This window comes from Panthera pardus, unplaced genomic scaffold (genome assembly GCF_024362965.1).
Source record: "Panthera pardus isolate Hobbes unplaced genomic scaffold, ASM2436296v1 HiC_scaffold_8, whole genome shotgun sequence".
NCBI classification, from domain to species: Eukaryota; Metazoa; Chordata; class Mammalia; order Carnivora; family Felidae; genus Panthera; species Panthera pardus.
This window is the reverse complement of record NW_026527013.1, coordinates 79,118,531-79,143,073: the sequence shown is the minus strand read 5'-3', so window position 1 is coordinate 79,143,073 and position 24,543 is coordinate 79,118,531. Positions and strand designations below refer to the sequence as shown.

Genomic DNA, 24,543 nt, shown 5'->3' with positions numbered 1-24,543 from the left:
AAGAGTGTTTTTCACCAAGGAGTAAAACATATTATTACATCTCAACCCTGAGCACACGTTCAGTCCAATGAAGCAGGAAACAATTCTGTTGCATACATATGTCTCAGGGAAAACACCTGTGGGAGTATGCTGGTTGCAAAGAAAAGTGGTCTCTTTTCCCAGGGGACACCTTTCTCACCTGGCTAACAGAGGAGCCATGGTTATTCAAACTGGGGAACCCGGCAGACACAGTCTTAAAAATTGATGAAATTGGGGCGCCTGGGTGGCCCAGTCGGTTGGGCGTCCGACTTCGGCTCAGGTCATGATCTCACGGCTCGTGACTTCGAGCCCCGCGTCGGGCTCTGTGCTGACAGCTCAGAGCCTGGAGCCTGTTTCAGATTCTGTGTCTCCCTCTCTCTCTCTGACCCTCTCCCGTTCACCCTCTGTCTCTCTCTGTCTCAAAAGTAAATAAACGTTAAAAAAAAAAAATTTTTTTTTAAATTGATGAAATGAAGTTCCTGCTTTAATACAAACAGCTGATGCCAAGGACAGAGGATGAATTTAAGGATTTTTTTTTCATATATTTCAGTCAAAATAACATTCTGTGACAGACTGAAGGCAGAAGCATATATACACACACACACACACACACACACACACACATGTATATATATATATATATATATATATGAATCTAGCTTCAGGGAGCCTGGGTGGCCCAGTCAGTTGAGCGTCTGACTTGATTTCGGCTCAGGTCATGACCTCACAATTCATGGGATGTAGTCCCGCATCGGGCGCTGTGCTGACAGTGCAGAGCCTGCTTGTAATTTTCTCTCTCCCTCTCTCTCTACCCCTTCCCTGCTTGCACATGTGCACACATCTGCACTCTATCAAAATAAATAAACTCTATAAAACAACAGAGTCTAGATTTTATTAAGCCAGACATTAATGAGATTGACAAAAATGTAGAACAATGTAATTCTTCAAATGTTTTATTTTTTTTAATTTTTTCATTTTAAATTTTTTTCATTTAAAAATATGCTATTTTATGTTAATACTCAATGGTTTACTACTGTTCTTTTAACTTTCAAAATTTCTCAATTTTAATTTCTAACAGTATTAATCAATATAAACCACATTTTAAAAAGCTCTTTAGTTTCCTCAATAATTTTTAAGAGTCTAAAAGAGTCCTGAGAGTAAAACATTTAAGAATCACTGTCTATACAAGTATCAAGTTCCTTCATTCATGCTATTTGAATAATCAGAAATGTCACTCAGCACCTGAGCCTTTTATGTTCTTTCTGTCACATCCTTAATATCAAAGAACTTTACTAATCTTATTTTTAGTTTACCCTTCAGCTACCAATATGCTACCTTAATTAACCCTTTAACTTCTTTTTTAACTTTTTTTTTAAGACATGCTTCTCCCACCTCCTTTGAGAATGTGAGTAAAAGCTCTTAACTCTCTAGAAAACAGAATTCAAGCACTACAGAATGCATGCAACTTCTAGGTCCAAGCACAGGGTCCTGCAGTCTGAGCCACTAAACACCAGTACAGAACCCTGGCACTGGAGGGCAGTGAGGAGTCGGTATTTCACACCCCCAGCGTTCCATTACTGTACTCCCAAGACAGTCACAAATCAAATGATCACAAGCCAACTTATAAAACAGGAATTTACATGCATGAGTAAAATTCATGTTTTAAAACAAAACCTAGGCAATATTTTCAAGTAAACCAGTCACATCTTTTTCTCCTTTTTTTTTTTTTTTTTAATACAGAGAGTGCACGCATGCATGAGCTAGGGAGGGGGGCAGAGGGAGAGAGAGAATCTTAAGCAGGCTCCACATTGAGCCCCGAGCCCAATGCAGTGCTTGATCCCACAACCCTGGTATCATGACCTGAGCCAAAATCAAGACACTCAACAGAGCCACCCAGGCACCCCCAAGGAGTCACATCTTAAAACTAAAATAAACACAAATCCAAGGGAGTAAAGATGAAATCTATCATATATTTAAAAACAACTTCATTTACTCAATATTTCAAAACTGACTGGAAGTCACAGTTAAGAAAACGTTATGTTCACAAAGCACCCTTTTACCCTTTAGAAATCTCTAAGTTCTGTGAAAATGTAACTCAATACTATTTTAAAATTCTATACATATTAATTGAAGATTCAAAATTGTTCACACTGCAAATGTCTTTTTCAACATAGCTAAGAGTTACAATCAAAATAGGATTATCTACTATTGAACATTATCACTCAGAATATAGAATATAGGGGTTTAAGTACAACAGCCTCCAGGTATTTATGGTTTCATGAACTTTTTTAAACATTCATTTGTAGTATTATTAAGGCTTAAAATTATCTTCTTCTCTCTTCTACATTCTTGAAATTTTTTTAACTTTTTTTTTTTTTTTTTTTTTTTTTTTTTTGAGCGAGACAGAGAACAAGCAGGGGAGAGGCAGAGAGAAGGGGGAGACACAGAATCCGAAGCAGGGTCCAGGCTCTGAGCCGTCACCACAGAGCCTGATGCAGGGGCTCAAACTTGCAAACCATGAGATCATGACCTGAGCCGAAGTCAGACACTTAACCAACTGAGCCACCCAGAGGCACCTCTTCCACATTCTTAAATGCTTATTCAAGAAACACATTAATGATTAACTTTAACAAGCTTTAGTTTTTACTGTCAACATCCGAAGCAGACTCCAGGCTCCAAACTGTCAGCACAGAGCCTGACATGGGGGTTCAAACTCGTGAACTGTGAGATCATGACCTGAGCCGAAGTCGGATGCTGAACGGACTGAGCCACCCAGGTGCCCCTCTTCCACATTCTTAAACACTTTTTCAAGAAACACATTAATGATTAACTTTAACAAACTTTAGTTTTTATTGTCAACATCCACCATTAAATTTAACCCAGGAAGAGGAAAAAATTACATAATCAGCTTTTTAAATTTTTTGCAAATACTCAAGTGGTTTTTTCCTAGTAATCCAGGTCATCAAATCTTTAAATAGTTACCATTTTTTAGTTACAGTGTTGTCCTTATGTTGGTTTTTGCTATATATTTGAGACAAGATTCAAAGAAGCAAAGCAACATCTGTGCTTTAAAACACACACAAGGGACACCTGGGTGGCTCAGTTGGTTGAGCATTCGACTCTCCATTTCAGCTCAGGTCTTGATCTCACTCATGGTCTTTGAGATCGAGCCCCCTCTCGGGCTGCACTGACAGTGGGAAGCCTGCTTGGGATTCTCTCTCCCTTTCCCTCTGCCCCTCCCCAACTTGCACTCTCTCCCCCTCTCTAAAATAATTTTTTTTTTTTTTAATCTAAAACACCCACACGTATGAACACATAGTCCCTACACACTGCCACATCCACTCCCTCAAAAGACAGAGGGATGAAACGGAAGCTAACGTTCCTCACTGGCTCAGCACCTCTCATCTTCAGTCCCTTAATGTGTCTACTGCAAAACTGCTACCAATTTAATCATGTGGAAGAGGGGAAAAGAGGAGCTGCATATGCAAAATGTTTACATTAAACAAACTTAAAGTTTATCAGTATAATTTCTTTAGGGAATTATTTTTTCGTCTTTTTTTTAATGTTTGTTTTTGAGACAGAGCACCAGCAGGGGAGAGGCAGAGAGAAGGGGCAGAGAGGCTCTGTCAGCACAGAGCCTGATGCAGGGCTTGGAACCCACGAACCATGAGATCATGACCTGAGCCAAAGCCGAATGCTTAACCAACTGAGCCACCCAGGCACCCCATCATTTTCTTTTTAATGTTTATTCATTTTCAGAGAGAGAGAGAGAGAGAGAGAACGAACACGAGTGGGGATGGACAGAAAGACAGGGAAAGAGAGAATCCCAACTAGGCTCCTTGCTGCCAGCACAGAGCCCATGTGGGGCTCAATCTCACAAACCTCAAGATCATGACCTGAGCCAAAATGAAGAGTCAGATACCCAAATGAGCCACCCTCGTGCCCCTAGAGATTCTCATTTTATTTTTTTATTATTATTTTTTTTTTTTTTTGAGATTCTCATTTTAAAATGGGGACACCTAGGGGTGCCTGGGTGGCTCAGTCGCTTGGGCGTCCGACTTCAGCTCAGGTCATGATCTCACGGTCCGTGAGTTCAAGCCCCGCGTCGGGCTCTGTGCTGACAGCTCAGAGCCTGGAGCCTGCTTCGGATTCTGTGTCTCCCTCTCTCTCTGACCCTCCCCCGTTCATGCTCTGTCTCTCTCTGTCTCAAAAATAAATAAACATTAAAAAAAATTTTTTTTAAATAAAATGGGGACACCTAGCTGGCTCAGTCAGTATAGTATGCAACTCCTGATCTTGAGGTCATGAATTTGAGCCCCATGATGGGCACAGAGATTACTTTTAAAAAATTTAATTGAGGGGCGCCTGGGTGGCTCAGTCGGTTGAGCGTCCGACTTCGGCTCAAGTCACGATCTCACGGTTCGTGAGTTCGAGCCCCGTGTCAGGCTCTGGGCTGATGGCTCAGAGCCTGGAGCCTGCTTCCGATTCTGTGTCTCCCTCTCTCTCTGCCCCTCCCCCATTCATGCTCTGTCTCTCTGTCTCAAAAATAAAAAAACATTTAAAAATAATAAAAAAATAAAAAAATTTAATTGAAAAAATAAAAAATACATTAATAATTACCTTGAGAATAAATTGCAAAACAAACTATAAGTTTTCAGAAAAGGAAACCAGTAAGCCCACTTCACAGTACTGAACTACAATAGGCAAACTAAATAGATCCTATAAGGGGACTCAAAAGCCAAAATAAAATCAGCCCTAATTTAATCGTTTGGTCATCAGGTCATGATATCGCTGTTTGTGAGTTCGAGTCCCACATCAGGCTCACTGTTGTAAGCACGAAGGCTGCTTCAGATCCTCTGTGCCCCTCTCCCTCTCTCTGCCCCTTCCCCTCTGGCACTCTCTCTCAAAATTAATTAAAATTCTTTTTAAATAATAAAATAAAGTTATACTTATAAAGCTAATTTTGCATTCAAGTGACAAATCCCTATTTACCACCACAGCCAGACTGTGGCCCCCAAAGACCCTCCCATACAAAGCTCCTCCTCACGGCACAAAAACAGACACTCAGATCAATAGAACAGAGAACCCAGAAATGGACCCACAAATGTATGGCCAACTAATCTTTAACAAAGCAGGAAAGAATATCCAATGGAATAAAGACAGTCTCTTCAGCAAGTGGTGCGGGGAAAACTGGACGGCGACATGCAGAAGAATGAACGTGGACCACTTTCTTACACCATACACAACATAAATGCAAAATGGATGAAAGACCTCAATGTAAGACAGGAAGCTATCAAAATCCTTAAGGAGAAGGCAGGCGAAAACCTCTTTGATCTTGGCCGCAGCAACTTCTTACTCAACACATCTCCGGAGGCAAGGGAAACAAACACAAAAATGAACTACTGGGACCTCGTCAAAATAAAAGCTTCTGCACAGCGAAGGAAACAATCAGCAAAACTAAAAGACAACCGACAGAATGGAAGAAGATATTTGCAAATGACATATCAGGTAAAGGGTTAGTATCCAAAATCTATAAAGAACTTATCAAACTCAACACCTAAAAAACAAATAATCCAGTGAAAAAATGGGCGAAAGACATGAATAGACACTTCCCCAAGGAAGACATCCAGATGGCCAACACATGAAAAAATGCTCATCACCACTCGTCATCAGGGAAATATAAATCAAAACCACAATGGGATATCACCTCACACGTGTCAGAATGGCTAACATTAACAACTCAGGCAATAACAGGTGTGGGCGAGGATGCAGAGAAAGGCAATATCTTTTGCACCGTTGGTAGGAATGCAAACTGGTGCAGCCATTCTAGAAAACAGTACGGAGATTCCTCAAAAACTTAAAAATACAACTACCCTTCGCCCAGGAATTGCACTACTAGGTATTTATCCAAAGGATACAGATGTGTTGTTTCGAAGGGGCACATGCGCCCCAATGTTTATAGCAGCTCTATCAACAATAACCAAAGTATGAAAAGAGCCCAAATGTCCATCGATGGATGAATGGATAAAGAAGATGTGGTGTGTGTGTATATATATATATATATATGTGTGTATGTATGTATGTATACATATACATATACACACACATATATATACATACATATATATATATACACACACACATATATATGTATATGTGTATATATATACACATACATACAATGGAGTAGTACTCAGCAATCAAAAAGAATGCAATCTTGCCATTTGCAACTACATGGATGGAATTAGAGGATATTATGCTAAGCAAAATTAGAGAAAGACAAATATCATATGACTTCACTCATATGAGGACTTTAAGATACAAAACAGATGAACATAAGGGAAGGGAAGCAAAAATAATATAAAAACAGGGAGGAGGACAAAACATAAGAGACTCTTAAATATGGAGAACAAACAGCGTTAATGGAGGGGTAGTGGGAGAGAGGATTGGCTAAATGGGTAAGGGGCATTAAGGAATCTACTCCTGAAATCACTGTTGCACTATATAACTAACTTGAATGTAAATTTAAAAAAATAAATAACAAACTAATAATAATAAAAAAAAAAACTCTTCCTCAGAAATAAATTCTAGATAGACCCATATACTTATAAACAGAAGGAAAAGTTTGTACAGCAAGACCCATTCAGTGGAGAAAGAATGGTCTCATTGGTAAATGGTGCTGGCACAAATGGAGATCTACAATCCAAAGAACTTAAGTTGGACTCCTACTTCCCACTACATACAAAAGTTAACTCCAAATGGATCAAGAGCCTAAATATAAAAGCTAAAACCATAAAACTCTTAGAAGAAAACATAGGAATAAAGATTCAGGACCTTGAGTCTGGCAATAGATTCCTAGATTATACAAACAGAAGCGTGTGCAACAAAAGAAAAAAATAGATCCATTGGACTATCAAAATTAAAAACCCTTTTGCATCAAAAGGCATTATCAACGGGCGCCTGGGTGGCTCAGTCAGTTAAGCGTCCGACTTCGGCTCAGGTCATGATCTCATGGTCCGTGAGTTCGAGCCCCGCGTCGGGCTCTGTGCTGACAGCTCAGAGCCTGGAGCCTGCTTCAGATTCTGTGTCTCCCTCTCTCTCTGCCCCTCCCCCATTTATGCTCTGTCTCTCTCTGTCTCAAAAATAAATAAACATTTAAAAAAATAAATAAATAAAATAATTTTAAAAAGGCATTATCAAGAAAGCAAAAAATTGGGGCACTTGACTGGCTCAGTCAGTAGATCATACAACTCTTAATCTCAGAGTCATCAGTTCAAGTCCCACGTGGGGCATAGAGCCTAAATAAAATTTAAAAAAGAAGAAGAAAGCAAAAGACAACCTACAGAAGAGAGAATATTAACAAATCATACATCCAATAAAGGTCTAGTATCTAAAATAAATAACAAGCACAACTCAATAACAACAAAAATGTCAATAGACATTTCTCCAAAGATCTACAAGTCACCAACAAGTACATGAAAAGATACTCAATGTCATTAATCATTTAGAGAATGCAAAAACCACAATGAGAGACCACTTCGAACCAAAAAGGATGGCTATAATTTAAAAAGGATGGCTCGGGACACCTAGGTGGTACTCAGTTGGTTAAGTGTCCCAACACTTGCTTTTGGCTCAGGTCATGATTGTGAGATCAAGCCCTTCACTGGGCTCCGTGCTGGGCATGAAGCCTACTTAAGATTCTCTCTTTTCCTCTTCTTCCCCCACTTTCACATGCACACACACTCTCTCCCCCAATAAAAAAATAAGAAAAATAAGAAAAAGGATGGCTATAATTTAGAAAGGAAGGTAGGAAAGAAGGAAGGAGGAAGGAAGCAAGAAAGGAGAAACTAACAAATGTTAGCAAAGATGTGGAGAAACCCTTATACATTGCTGGAGGGAATATCAAGAAGTGGAACCTCTAGAGGAAAGAGTGGTGATAAACATAGAATTATAATACAACCACCTAGCAGTCCCCTCCCTAAGTATATAACCAAAAGAAGTGAAAACTGGTACTCAAATACACACATACACACATTCATCCATCAGTGATGAATGGATAAACTGTGGCATATACATGTAATGGAATATTATTTGGCCATAAAATGGAATGAAATACTGATTCACGCTACAACTGGACGAACCTCAGACGCATTATATGAAATGAAAGCAGCCAGATACAAAAAGGTACATACTGCATGATTCCACTATATAAAATACTCAGAATAGGTCAATCCAAAGGGACAAAGTGCAGACTGGTAGTGGCTAGGAGCTGGCAGAAGGAGCAGTGGGGTATAAGTGTTTAAAGGGCACAGGTTTCTTTTTTCAGGAGATGAAACATTTTGGAACTGGTGGCTGCAACACTGTGAATATCCTAAGTGCCACTGAACCGTTCACTTTAGAATGGTTAATTTTATGTTGTGTGAATTTCACCTCAGTTTTTTAAGTTTGTGTGGATATCTCATTTGCTAGTCTATACATCTCCACCTCAGCCAGGAATGCTCTCCCCAGCTCAGTGTTCCCCTCTCAATACCTTAGGTCTCCCTGGTACACGGCCCAGATGCAGCTGGAGAGAAAACACTGGGTCAAAAATGATCTGTGAAAACAAACTTTAAGAACGTATATTTACATAAAGACTGAAACTGTATGCTGGGGGGAAAAAAGCATTAGAGAAATGTATACACTAAAACTTCCTTAACAAAATCCAAACACAAATGGAAGGTGAGGCCTTCCATGAACACAGACAGTGACCAACGCTCAAGTCTGCATTACCACCACCAATGTTTGAAAATGTCAGGCAGCAACTTCCTCCTAAGTTTCAAACTTCAAACCACAAGGCAGAACAGCACAGAAATTTCTCTGCAACACCTACCCGTATTTCATGTTTGAGACACTGCAGGCAGTCTAGCACTTTCTCAAGAGCTGATTCTTAAAGCAAATAAGATTATAATACTGGCACTGTTCAGAAATGTTAGGAACAATAAAGTCTTTCTTCTCAATTACTTACTATGTAACTTACTCAGCACCAAAGTGTACAAGATACTACATACTAACAAAGAACACAGGGGAACAGTGTTTGGTGCTTTAGAGTTATTTTAAGGATAAAGTGGGAACAGTACATTAATTTCTAAGAAGTGAAAAAGTATCTGTATTGTGTACTATATTATATAAATATATAAATATATATAAATATATATAAATATAAATATATATTTTAATATATATTAATATAAAATATTTTATATTATATATATAATATTATATATTATATTTTATATTAATATAATTTATATAATTAATTTTATATTAATATAAAATATATATTATATATTATATTATATTATATTATATATTATATTATATATTATATTATATTAATATAAATTTTAATATATATTATTATAAATAAATATATTTATTTATATACATTTATATTTATATATATATCTTTAACACTATAGCAATGATCTGGGGACATATCACTCACACTTTTCCCTTAGCGGAGCCAAGCAAACTGGCTGAAAACTTCACCTACAGAAGCTTTTTTCAAGGTAAGAAATACCACCTCAAGTATACACAGTACAAACAAATTTTTGGAAGGATTCAAACGGTCTTTCCTTAACAGTACTCTGACCAAATGATTCATAACCAAAAAGTTAACAAACATGAAGCATGGATAAGTAAGGCTTGTACACCCTTTGACTAAGAAGGAATGCTACTGACATCTACAGGGTACGTCCAGCATGCCTGGGGTTTTCCATCTATTATCATTTAATGCCCAATAACCCTGTCATTCCTATTCAAAATCCACGTATGCACACTGAGGTAGGTACATGATGACGTTAACCGAAGCTGTTCATCAGTAATTATCATGGTGGTTTCACTGAACCAAGATTTTTATGATTCCCAGCTGTAACCCCCCAAAAAGGTGCTCTCAACATCCCTACCTATATACTAATTTGATAAACATGTAATTCAAGCCATCCAAGGCACTGATAAAAACATTTAGCAAAACAGGATCAAAGACAAAGTATTTCATCTCACCATTTAATGAACTCTTTGAAAGTAAAGTTAGTGATTAAATCATTAATACTTTTGGAGAGCAGGTGTTAAACTATCAAGGTGTGCAATTATATAAACTGCATTTCTCCAGCCCTTCAACAAAGTATCATGAGAGATTACCACATGCCTTGCTGAAATGAAGACCGGGTTTAGCTTAGGCGTGGCTTGTTTGGTCCTACTACAGTAGATTCTACACCATTCTGTCCACATGAATAAACCAAGAGCCAAAAATGTCAAGGCAAGTTCACACACCATCTCCGTGGGTGAGCTAAGACTGGAAACCAGGTCTTTTGACAAACAACTATTTTTTCTTTAAACTCAATTTTCAAAAAATGAATTCATGGCATTATTTAATGACATCATCTTTCCCCAGTTCCCAAAGCCTTAAAAAACCAAGAGGCTATCCTTGACTCTTGTCTTCTCTCACACCCACCAGTAAATCCAATCAGCTCTCACTTCAAATTAAGTCCCCAATCTGACCATTCTCACCTCCTCCACTAAGACCACCTACTCACACCACCAGCACAACCCACCCAGACTAGAGGCCGCTGCAGCCTCCTGCCTGAGACCCTGCCACTCTACAATCCATTATCATACAGTGGCCACAGTGACACTGTTGGTTTTTCTTTTCCAGTTTTGAAACAACAAACTTGTAGAAAAGCACAATACAAAGACTTTCTTCCCCAAACCACCTGAGAGTCAGCTGCCAACCTGAGGCTCCAACATCCTCAAAAGCTAAAAACAAGGATGGTCTACAAACTACAACAAAATCATCAAGATCAGAAAACGAAGACTGCTACATTACTATGCTTTAATCCTCAAAGCCTGCTCCAGGCCACCCCTTACACATGGTGGGGACAGCATGGGCCCTGACTCTCCGTGCAGTCTACTCTCCCCTCTGGACACTCTCCCCACCCTGATCAAGCCCTAGCATCCCACACTAGGTGACGCCATCAGAAAGACCCTGTCTTCACCCTGCTTAGGCTCTGACTCTGGTGACATCTGCCATGCCCTCCCAACATGGATCCTCTGTCCCAGGCCACCATCCCCATCCCACGAGGGCCAACATGCTGCTTTGTGCCACAACAGCTCCACACACTCCTCCTCAAATGGTATGTGCCTACCTTGCTCTGTCCCGCCTAATGGTTTCAGGACAGAACTGTTCAGAATAAAGAAAGGGAGAGTGATCACTTCTCACTCTTTGGCTTAAAACCCTCCAATCGCTTTTTCATCTTTCCCAGAATAAAATCCAAACTCTTTCCCATGGTCCAACAGGTCCTATAAATCTTTCCCCTACCTCTCTACATCTATGCAGTAAAAAAAGCACTCTATATTTGCTGGCCTTTATTCAAACATACTAAAAACTCTTTTTTGGGCATCTGAATGGCTCAGTCAGTTAAGCATCTGACTTCAGCTCAGGTCATTCCTGGGTTCAAGCCCCACATCAGGCTCTGTGCTGACAGCTCAGAGCCTGGAGCCTGCTTCAGATTCTGTCTCTCTCTCTCTCTCTCTCTCTCTCTCTCTCTCTCTGCCCCTCCCCTCATGCTCTCTCTCAAAAATGAATAAATGTTAAAAAAAAATTTTTTTTTTAAATCTTTCTTACCTCAGGGCCTTTACATTGTGTTCTCTGTCTCTCCGAAAGCTCTCCCGCCTCTCCAAACCTTAGTAAGTTCAAACCTGATGTCCTAAGAGGCTTTCCCCAGTTTGCTCCCCATCCACCATTCCCAGACCTCCATGTACCCCCCTTACCTTTATTTTCTTTATAGTATGTATGACCACCTCACAGTATAATACATACTTATTTATATCCCACAAGAACAGAACAATTTCTTCTTTACTGTTGTATCCCCATATTTAGAATGTCCTTAAGATACAGTAGACACATGAATGTCTGCATGATGGCTGAATTCCCCAAGAATCCATCTTGGTGACAAAAACTAAGCAAACATGATGCCATTTTACATCTATAGGATATATGTAAAGATGCTAGAAACGGCGGTGTAACTTAAAATATTAGTACTGACACTTACGTGGTGCTTTAAAGTATACGATTACCTGCGATAATTCCGAGCAGTATCTGTACTGAGTTCACCTTCTCTTCTTCACAGATAGACAAAGCTCAGAAAAGTGCCATGATGTGCATAGGCAGTAACTGACAAGTTCATGACTGGAACTTGGGCCTTCTAAGTACTATTAATGACACCATGCAAGTCCCTCTGTATGTGCACCACTAGTCAATCACTCTCTTAATTCCCAACAGCCTTCCCTTTAACTTCCAGAATTACTGGAATGTTTCAAAAGAACAGCTAGAGGTGCGGAAATACTGTAATTTTCAACCCTACCTATATATTTATGTCTTACTGAAAGCACAATGCACGCTCTGACTACAGGTCTATTGTACGATAGCTCTGTTTTTATAAAGAGTTCAGGCAAAAGACCCTTGATAATGGGCGTTTTATTTTAGCGCCATGTTCCAGGAGTCAGCAAACTATAGCTCACCACCTGTTTCTGTAACAACGTATAAGAAAAAAAACGGTTTTTACATTTTTAAATGATTGGGGGGGAAATAATCAAAATAATATTTCATGACAGCTGAAAATTTTAAAGTAATTCTGAGTTCACTGTCCATAAGTAAAGTCTGACTGAGACACCCTCACATTCATGTGTTTATTGATTTCCCACGGCTGCTTCTGCACTACGGTGGCAAGTTAGGGAGCTACGACAGATATCATGTGGCCTGAAAAGCAATCCTTTCCAGATCCTTTGTCAACCACTCCCACAGTCTCCTGGTTTTGCACCCCTCCCCAACATAGTGACCCCCAAAAAACATCCCCTGGCCTCCTCCCTGCCAAGATTGGCTAAGGTTTTTCTGTGGCACCGGATTTTTCTCCCATCACTTCACATCCATGTGACATGTGTACTGTCTGTATACAGCTGCCTCCCCAACTAGATTACAACATGGGAGACCCACATCAGCTTGTTCATTATTAGATCCCACTGCCCAGCAATACTGTCCACAGTAGGCACCCAATACCTGCTGAATGAATGAAAGGGCAGAAGATACTATATTCAGATGAGCTGATCTAAAACACCTTCAAATTTACAAGAAATTTCTGCCAGAAGATACCAGAAATACATTTTATCAGGGTTACAAAGGACTCATATGAATGACTCTAACCCCTGGTTCATTCTAGTCATAAACCCCAACAACGCACAAAATGGATCAGGGCAGGACAGGGAACTGGGGGGGGGGGGGGGGGGGCGGGTAGCGGGGAGAGGTTAAACTAAAATGCAGCCCAGTAGTAAAAGGTATTAACAACAACAACAACAACAACAAAAACAGGAACAACCCAAGTTTGCAGGCTCAGATCTGAGTCCGCAGAACTCATATATAGCAGAGGCTGCTTGCTCCTCAGTTTCAACCACAACCTCCAAAAAAATCTTCCTCCCACATTGCCTTTACATATTTCACCATGTCACACTGCCTATTAGTCATCTAATTTATTCACTCACCTTACAAGAAATCTCTTTTTTAAGAGATTTTTTTAAAACACAAACAGATCTAAAAAGCTAAAGAAACAAATAGCTAAAGAAAGCTAAATAACAAAAATTTTCATGCGTTAACATGGACCACACAAAGCAGTTTTGATCATGAGACAGGAGGGGGAAACAAAAAAAAAGTAGGTAGTTTAAGGAAATGAAGCCCTCATGGGCTGCGGCATGAGGTTCCAAGCCCGGAAGCTTCGGGAAAACTGAAACCAGGAGAAAACAGACCCAAAGGGCAAAACTGATGGAAAAGGTACAGAAAGGGAAATGGGAGGTGTCTAATATAAAGACACTTCAATTTTCCCTAGGTCAGACAAGCATCTATCAGAAAAAGGGAAAAGAGGGCTCATCTCTACAATGTGGTTTAAGAACTCTGTTGGAGTAGGAAAATATCTTCTCTTCAAAGGAATGACAACTAATCAACGAAAAAGATACTAAGAGAATTAGACAATTCTCATTTGCAACCCACGGTTGCAAAATACTGATTCAGTCAAGAAACACCAAGGGATGTTAAAACCACTGCATAATTATAAGAACAGATACTCACACAGTCTGAAAATATCTTATTTAAAAAGGGAAAAGAAATCTCCACAATCAAAAAACCTGGAAGACACATTTTAACCAAATGATACTTAACATTAGCAATAATGATGTGTCTCATGTGGACGCACTGAGAAGGGGACACCATGACCTATGATGTATTCCTGTCAAAAGTATTTAATCTGATTCTTAATCATGACAAATCAGACAAATCCAAATTAAGAGACGCATCTATAAAACAACTGGTCTGGGCTCTTTAAAACTCTCATGGCCATTAAAAAAATAAATTAGCCTGGGGGAACCATTCCAGATCAGCGTTACTTAATTCTCAGATCACTAAAAGCCCTCAAAATGTTTGCTATTGATCCATGATAAGAGAAGTACACAAGTTAGAGTTCAGAAATTTTTATAGCAACTTGATCATAGAATCTAATTTTTAAATGAGCCTTAATTTTATGTCTTCATTTCTACCATTTTACTTTTCTAGTAATTTATTATTATTGTATTTTAAAAAATTATTGGTCCACAGCAGAATGGAAATGAAAGAAAAAAAAAAAATGATCCTTCTCCAATAGAGTTTCAGAAAGAGAACTAAGAGACATGACATCTAACTGTAATGTGTGCTCCTGGATTTAAATTATATATGTGTAGTGTGTGTGTGTGTGTGTGTGTGTGTGTGTGTGTGTGTGTATGTCTGTATACATATATATAATTTAACATATATTCACACAATATTCTACCAATGTTAAATTTATGCACACACACACACACACACACAATATTCTATCAATGTTAAATTCCCTACGAGTGATAATAACACTGTGGTTGTATTGTAGGAAAACAACCCTTTTCTTAAGAGACATGCTTAATTATTCAGGGGTGAAGTTAATATGTCAGCAGCTCTCAATGTCTACTCCCAAATCACTTAGCAAAGAATAAGTTGTAGGACTGATGGGATGGGGTAGTGTGGATGGTAGGATAAAATATAAATCATTTAGTTTAAAAATTACGAAACTTATCCAAGTATAAATATGACAATAATATAAATTTAGAGATTAAGTGAAATACCAAGTAGAAACCACACAAAATATTTTCTATAACCTGGTCCTTTGATAGTAAAATTCACATGGGTTTGACAAAAATTAAATAATTTAAGTGATAATTATATATTCATGGGTACCATAAATAATTTAAATTATAATTATATTTTCATGGGGACCAGGTTTTCAAAATATAATAGTTTAAAACTAAGAGAAGGCATTAATCAATGGACTAAAACATAAAACAGTATTTCTACAGACATTTTTAAATTTTTAACTATAAATACAACAAATGACTCAATACATGAGAATGCAGTTTAAAACAAAAGGAATTACTTTGAATATACCACACACTACTATATTCTACAATAAATTTCAGATGTGTCAAAGAGTTAAATATAAAGAATAACCCATAAAAACAAATACTGATCCTAAAAGCATATCCTACCTTTGGAGAAGAGAAAATTCATTACTAAAGAATGAACAGAGAGACGAGAGATGAAGAGAGAAAAGTTAAATGAGTTCTGACACGTAAACCGTAAATCCTTAAAGTTCATTCGTTCAGCAATTCATTTGACTTACTACAAGTTCACAGAACATTCCAAGCGTGGATGTAAGCCCTGAATTTTCAGAGTTTGAGTAAAATACACATGGCCCCTGACCTCACAGAGCTTAAGTCTAGTAGGAACTGAGCAAACAGCACAAAAAGCAATGGGATGTTCTGGAAAGCACCACAGAGGAAAAGAGACTGCTCCAAGTAAAGACCTACTGAGGAGGCACTGTATACAGGATGGTCACGAAAGAATTCTCTAGGAAACAACATCAAAGCTGATACCAGAAGAAAGAACAAGAAACCAGCAAAGCGAAGAGGGAAAACAGCAGCTCAAAAAGGCCAGAGGCAGGAAAGGGCCCAAGAGATCATGAACAATACCAGTGGACAAGGGCAAGTGATAAAGATGACATTCTAAAGTACCAAGAAAAACACAAGTTCCTACACAACACATCACTGCAAGGGAAGTGTGTACATTCCTGACAGCCACCTGCATTTATCCACCTAACAAAGCTGAATGAAATACAATGACAAAAGTTGGAGAGGATGAGGAAAGAGACAGAACTGTATGCTGGAGTGTTATTTAACCTAAAGACAATCTAGGAGCCAACACTGACACACCTACTCTCATGACATCTTGGTGGCGAGAGGCTGGACCCAGCTACATCCCATACTCCCAGATCTGTGCAAAAGCAGTGAGAGATGTGCTAAGACAGAATTCAAAGCAAATGCTGAGAAGACTTCTGGCAGCACGGTAAAAAGTGTGAAAGTGAAAAAGGGGTAATCTACCCTGGCTAAAGCTTGAAATGCTACATTTTCAAGGTGAAGAAGATGTGTGGGTACATGTTACAGCAGAGTGAAAACTATCTCACTTCATGGGGGAAAATGCCTGGCTTGTTCTAGACTGACATTGTCAATAAAGTATGGCTCAAAAATTTAAGAAAAATATAGAAAATCTAAAAATAAATGACAGAAACTATAACACTGCTCATATCTTTGGATTTCACATAAGCTTCTATTTCCCAAAAATATTACTCTTCCTCCCCCTAAAACCAAGTGCACAAAATCTAGTCACAAGAAATGATCCTTCCAAAATAAAAAAGAAACCACCAAAAAGCCTAAATGTGTGCAAGTACATAAATTGTAATGGGTTAATTTAAATTAGAAATGTACAGGGGCGCCTGGGTGGCTCAGTCGGTTAAGCGTCCGACTTCAGCTCAGGTCATGATCTCACAGTCTGTGAGTTCGAGCCCCGCATCAGGCTCTGTGCTGACAGCTCAGAGCCTGGAGCCTGTTTCGGATTCTGTGTCTCCCTCTCTCTCTGACCCTCCCCCGTTCATGCTCTGTCTCTCTCTGTCTCAAAAATAAATAAATAAATGTTAAAAAAATTTTTAAAAATAAATAAATAAATAAGTAAATTAGAAATGTACATGAGCGTAGATTAAAAAGTACCCAAAATACATCAAGTAGTAAATAATGACATTTAGTTCGTATATATGGACAAAACATAAAATGTTTATACACTTTTTAAATGTTTGTATTTGAAGAGACAAATAACATTTTGTAACCATGGACTGCTCTGCTCAAGACTATGTTCAGTTGTATCTTTTTTAAATCAACAGATTACAGAATTAAAGTATTACAATGACACTCCTATTCCCACTCTTTAGAATTAACAACTGCTAACATTATTTTAAAATAGCCTTTTTTTTTTTTTTTTTTTTTTTTAAGCTAAGCTAACCCTTTAAAATAAACCCTGAGTCCTAACCTCTTCTCCTGGCTCCTAGCGGCAGTTACGTTCTGATGGAAGCCCAAGTGTCCACCTCTGGATACTTTTATGAGAGACAGAGAATCCAAGGGACAGCGCACGGAGAAGAGAATACAGACACACATCCATCAACAATACACGGTACTGGAAATCTTTTATAAATGGCATTATACTTTTCTATCATTTGTCAAACTTGATGCAAGTTTTTCTACAAATAAATATTTTGTACTTATGTCCTTTATACATGCTTTTTAATTCGAAAAATAGGTGTATTTTTCTAGCTGATATAAGTAACGATAAATCTAATGCATTTACAACATTACAACATACGAATACACTCCCCACTGATTTTTCCCAAGTGTTTTATCACACAGCGTTATAAAATTTCCGGGGTTTTTGTGGGTTTTCAATTTTAATAGAAGCTTATTTTTAGCAAATTAAACAATACTACTTATTAACCAGATTAAGTTTCTAATTAAGCAAAGCAAAAACAAAAATATAACTCAAATTATGATTATTTGTATCCACCAGGTAATAAATCAAATACCTGCATTATCAGTTGTTAAGTACAACTATAAATTAATCATCCAACTATTAAAAACCAATCACAGGGGCGCCTGGGTGGCTCAGTCGGTTAAGCATCCGACTTCAGCTCAGGTCACGATCTCACGGTCCGTGAGTTCGAGCCCCGCGTCGGGCTCTGGGCTGATGGCTCAGAGCCTGGAGCCTGCTTCTGATTCTGTGTCTCCCTCTCTCTCTGCCCCTCCCCTGTTCATGCTGTCTCTCTCTGTCTCAAAAATAAAATAAACGTTAAAAAAAAAATTAAAAAAAAAAAAACAATCACAGGTTTAAAAAGAACTATGCGTATCATACAAAAATAAAATCTGTACATTTTTTTCAAATTAAAAAGCATGTATAAAGGACATAAGTACAAAATACTTATTTGTAGAAAAATATCAAATGTGCCTTATTTATGACTTATACTGTTTTTTCTGAAATTTTCTTAAAAATAAATTCAGATATTGATTTGTTGCCACCTACTGGTTAAATTCATACTTGAATATCATTGCACATTAAAAATTCACTATAGTTAGTATAAAACACTATGTCAAAAATATCATAGTAATGATCTTTATAAAATTTTACTAAGCTGATCTGATAAATTTAGCTTTGGAGAAGTTGGTTTTTTTGGAGGGGAGAAGTTTTTAAAGCTACACCATGAGTTAATAATACCTTGACTTTTAAAAATATTCTAACAAAATTTTCATTAGTGTGTTGGGAATGTTTAAAAGTTAAAATACTATTATAATTTGTGAAAAATATAAAATCCTTATTTAATTAAAATACTTTCAGAATGTTATTCTTATTTTATTTACAACGCAAATGTTTATATGTGTCAGTTTTCCAGAATATTGGAGTTATAGAACCTAAGACACTGTCATCTTTTTTACAGTTAATATGTCAGAATCAGGACCCCCTTCCAAAAAAAAAAAGCCCACATGTTACATTTGTTCATTTTGCATTTTAAATATCTTTTCCTCTACAGTAGTCCTTCACCCTCCTTTTTTTTTTTTTTTTTTTTTTTTTTTTTAAATACAACCACTGGATGAAAAATCAGTGGTCCCACTGCACTGTTTTTTAAAACCACTCTTTTACTTAACCATAAAACAGAACACATGGAGTTATTTTTGGATCCCAATTCTAAAAAATCAACTGTAAGAAGTAATTGTGGAAATGTGAATACAAGACTGGGTTTAGATGACCACAATCTAAAGGGGCAGACAGAGAGGGAGACAATCCTGAGCAGGTTCCATGTTGTCAACACCAGTAAGACACTCACCCACCTGAGCCACCCAGGTACCCCAATGTCTCTTCTTATAAGGGCACTAATCCGATCCTAAGGGCTTCACCCTTATGACCTTATCTAAATCTAACTACTTGCCAAAGGCCCCATCTCCAAACACCATCACTCTGGGGGTTAGGGCTTCAATATCGGAACTTGGGGGGACACAAATCAGTCCACAGCAGTCACTAAAAGATTTGTACATTTTCTTACATAGTCACAAATCATTAGCATATCTAACAAAGTAACAAAACTGAATTTAAGTGACAAGTACTTGCATTTAATATGCTATTAACTCAACTTCTAAGTTTGAAATTTCTCATAATTAAAAAAAAGCTTTAAAAAAGAATGTATGAAACTACTTTTCAATGTAATTCCTATAACCAAAACCGGAATTAAAATGTCTTAAGATAAACAAAATACTAATCTTAAATTATTACAAGGCAAAAAAAGAAGCTGACTTGAAAATTTATCTTTGAATAAATTTGGTAAGAACTGTTACAGGATTTTTAAAATAATTTGTCTCACCTAAGAGTGTCAAGCTAAAAAATGCTGACCTTACATACTCAATGTTCTAGTTAATTTGTCAAAATTATTTATCTACTTAAATGTCCTCAATTATGAAAAAGATGTTATTTTTGGATCCTACTGTAAAGAGAGTATCTTTCCATTATATATCCAATAGGTTATTACTGAAATATTTTTAAATTATTTTTTGTTTGGAATACTTCACTTGCCTTAACTCTTCTTAATTATAATTTTCACAATAGTCTCTGATCTTTCAAATAGACTTTATCATCTGAAAATAATAAGCTTCACTTCTAGTTTGTGTATGTATGTTTTTCTTGTATGACTGCACTGACATTTCTTTTATTTTTTTTTAATTTTTTTTTTTTAAACATTTATTTATTTTTGAGACAGAGAGAGACAGAACATGAACAGGGGAGGGGCAGAGAGAGAGGGAGACACAGAATCTGAAACAGGCTCCAGGCTCTGAGCTGTCAGCACAGAGCCCGATGCGGGGCTCGAACTCACGGACCGTGAGATCATGACCTGAGCTGAAGTCGGACGCTTAACCGACCAAGCCACCCAGGTGCCCCTACACTGACATTTCTAAAATAACACTAAGCAGGATGCCTGGGTGGCTCAGTTGGCTAAGCATCCAACTCCTGATCTCTGCTCAGGTCATGATCTCACAGTTCATGAGTTCAAGCCCCGCCTCAGGCTCTGTGACAGCACAGAGCCTGCTTGAGATTCTATCTGCCCCTCCCCCACTCACATACTTGCATGTGCACACACGCACACTCTCTCTTTCAAATAAACTTTAAATGTTTATTCATTTATTTATTTTTAAGAGAGAGAGAGAGTCTGTAAACGGAGAGGTGCCGAGGGACAAAGGATCCGAAGCAAGCTCTATGCTGACAGCAGAGAGCCTGATGTGGGGCTCACACTCACAAACCATGAGATCATGACCTGAGCCAAAGTCAGATGTTCAACTGACTGAGCCACCCAGGAGCTCCGAAAATAAGCTTTAAAAAAAAAAAAAAAAAAAAAAAAAAAAAGTATCTACTTAAAATTCTGTGTGACAAAGTGGGAAATGTGCATAAAGAACTGGTACGCACCAAAATACGATGGCTATCTCAAGAAAAAGCACTTGGGTAACCGAATTGTAGGCGGAATTAGCCACTTTCTTTCACAGAACATCATCTTTACTTGAAAAAACAACACAAACTATGCTTATTCAGACTTGGCTACATGAAAGACCTTTCTATAAAAAAAATAAATAAATAAGCAAGCCTAGCATTTACAGAAAAACAAATGAAAGACTATTTGTTGCCAGTGATAAAATTCAAGCTTTCAAGACAATAGTCTGTAAAACTTCCGTGTGCCACCAGAAGCAGGACAGGTCTCAACGCTTAAAACTCTTCTGATCAGATATTAATGAGCATTACTTTGGGATACAGTTTAATGACGTGTCAACATCTGAAGTACTGCATGACTCATTTTCCAGAAGACTGACGCATGACGTTACAAAACCATGTATGGGGCAAAGAGTCATGTAAAGTACGAGAAAATCAACGGATTTTAATGTGACAGTACGAAAAGCTCATCAATATGGGTTTAGATTCCACAACACCACCTTTCTTCCAACACCTGCCCACTTGCCAAGTGTCAGTGTAGTCACAATGAATACCTATGATTATCTAAAAAGTCTATTAAAACTAACTCTTCCAACTACCTATCTGTCCACGGCCACATCTTCTTCATATGCTTACTTCAAATATATCACAACAGACTGAATGAAGAAGTATACGTGAGAATCCGTCTTCTACTAAGTCAGACGTTAAAGGCCACTTCTCTCAATGTTTTGAAAGTTAGTTTTCATTTTTAAAAAAAATGTTATTGGGGCGCCTGGATGGCTCAGTCGGTTAAGCGTCCGACTTCGGCTCAGGTCACGATCTCGCGGTCTGTGAGTTCGAGCCCCGCGTTGGGCTCCGTGCTGACTGCTCAGAGCCTGGAGCCTGTTTCAGATTCTGTGTCTCCCTCTCTCTCTGACCCTCCCCCGTTCATGCTCTGTCTCTCTCTGTCTCAAAAATAAATAAACGTTAAAAAAAAAATTTTTTTTTAAATGTTATTTATGTGACCATTTTTTATTTTTGTTTTTTTAATGCTTATTTATTTACTTTGAGAGAGTGAGACAGAGGGAAGGGCAGAAAGAGAGGGGGAGAGAGAACCAAAGCAGGCTCCACACTGTCCGCAGAGCCTGACGCAAGTGTCCATCTCCAGGAACCACAAGAGTTCGCGATCTGAGCCGAAATTAAAAGTCAAAAGCTCAACCGAGACACCCAGGCATCCCTGTTTGTTTGTTTGTTTGTTTGTTTAAACGTAAATGTTTCACTTCCTACTCTGTGGCCTATCAGTGTTAAAATTACTTTACTCCGTCAATCACAGACGTGTACAACAACAAATACAAAATGAGAGAACTTCCACAAAAAGGATGGCCATTCTCAAACGAGATTTTTTACAGATTTCTACTAACAAAACAGTCCTCCACTGGAAAGAAAATCGTACCATCAGAAGAAATACATTAAAACCAGACAAAATAACATGTAAGAAAAGTACATATGTTTACATATTGATTTTCAAAGCAATTCTGGACCCTTCACACATTTTACCTCAGCTGTATGGGAGAAAGGTTAAGCATCAATTTGTCACAGACAACTCCATTCAGAAACAGAGGGGGAGGGTTGTGAGACAGTCACAGGGGTGCACACAGGGCCAAAGGGAAGACCAACGGTGCAGAGAAGGGTCAGGATGGAGACAGCCCCGGATGCTCTTGACCACATCGTCTGGGTCCTACTCCAAAAGGGCAGGATCTCCAGTCACTGGGCACAGGGTTCAAATTCTAGGGAGGAAGCTCCAGGTCTGGATCAAGTCAGGTGCCTGCGGGAGGACAGAGGATACCCTCCACCCCTTTACCCGCACTTCTCCCAGCACTCTCAATACTGAATGATCCAGCAAAATGAAAAAAGGGTGTCCTTTTCACAAGGTGATGAAATGACCAACAGCAAAGAAACAACATATGCCCGCCAGGCAAGGTGAAGTTACTGTGGTTTTGAAACACACTTGAGTTTTGTCACTGACATTCTAGAAATCCATTACATTTGACATAAACATAAAACCACACGAGAAGATGAGACACAAGAAAATAGACAGCAGTCCAGTTTCTTACTAATCCTCCACATCCTCATTTCTTCCTGGTCACCACATAGATATGTAATTACATACACCTCCTCAAACTAGTCTAATAAAGCACCCATACTCAATTACTTACCAAATGTTCCCTGGACTCTAAGACATAATTAAATGATTTCTTCCAAAGACTACCCTCCCTGAGCTTATACTTAAGAATAAACAAAGTAACTTAAAGTGCCAAAACAACTGAAGAACATATGATACAGTATCAACCAATTTGTCTTCCATAGACAAGTACTGCAAGTAAGTTCTTCCCATGCAATCAAATTAACCCTCACAGCAATCTCACAAAGCAAAAACAATGGCTCTCGCTCAGGAGTGATTTTGATATGCCCCCCACGCAATGCTCAGAGACCTCCGGCAACAACTGGAGACCTTTTCCATCATCAGGCTGATTAGCTGCGACGGGCATCTGCAGTGCCAAGGCTGAAAAATGCTGTCGGTAATCATTCTCCATTTCACTGACAAAACAAGTTCAGAAAAAGTGATTTTTTTTGCCCAATCCATGACACCCAAGAAGTAGTAAAGCTGCAGTTTAAACCTAGGTCTAATTCCAGAATCCACAATCATAACCATGATTTATGTAGGCTCAAATTATAATAAAATAAAAAGCTGAAATTAAGAAATATATACTAATAACAGCATCAAAAAATATTAACTACTTAGGAATAAATCTGACCAAAGATGTGTAACACCTGTACACTGAAAACTACAAAATATTACTGAAAAGAATTAAAGACAACCTAAATAAAGGTAGAAATATATGCTTATGGACCACAGATTCAGTACTGCTAAGATGTTACTTCTCCCCCAAATTTATCTATAGATTCAATGCAACCGCAATCTAAATAAGCACTTTTTGGTAGAAACTGACAAGCTGATCCTACAACTCATGGAGAAATACAAAGGATCTAGAATAACCAAAAAAAAAAAAAAACTTTGAAAAACAACAAATATGGAGGACTTAAACCACCAGACTTCAAGAATTATTATTAAAGCTACAGTAATCAAGACAGTAAAATATCAACATAGATGAAAAGGTCTATAATCAATAGGACAGATTCAAGTCCGGAAAGAGAACACACATATGTGGTCAATTAATGTTCAACAAAAAAACAAAGGCAATTCAGGGAAGAAAGAATAGTCTTTTCTACAAAAAGTGCTGGAGGGGCGCCTAGCTGGCTAGGTCAGTACAGCACGGAACCCTTGATCTCAAGGTTGTGGGTTCAAGCCCCACACTGGGTATAGAGATTAATTTAAAAATAAAATCTTCACCCACATTTGTACTTAAAAAAAAAATTTTTGCTTATCTAGTTTCTGATTTAAAATACTGAAAGTAAGGGTGCCTGGGTGGCTCAGTTAGTTAAACATCCAACTCTTGGTGTCAGCTCAGGTAACAATCTCACCATCCGTAAGTCTGAGC

General features: G+C 38.1%; 1 protein-coding gene and 1 long non-coding RNA gene across 15 annotated transcripts in view; both read right to left on the bottom strand.

Moving 5' to 3' along the window:
- Window positions 1–24,543, bottom strand: part of SRPK2 (SRSF protein kinase 2) — a 253,782-nt gene that overhangs the window by 196,195 nt on the left and 33,044 nt on the right. The gene's annotated exons all lie outside the window — the stretch shown is intronic.
- Window positions 651–8,576, bottom strand: LOC128775564 (uncharacterized). Its single transcript, XR_008420349.1, has 3 exons — window positions 8,567–8,576; window positions 4,277–4,496; window positions 651–4,037 (listed from the first exon to the last, which is right to left on the bottom strand). It is a non-coding gene; the product is annotated as an uncharacterized LOC128775564 (long non-coding RNA).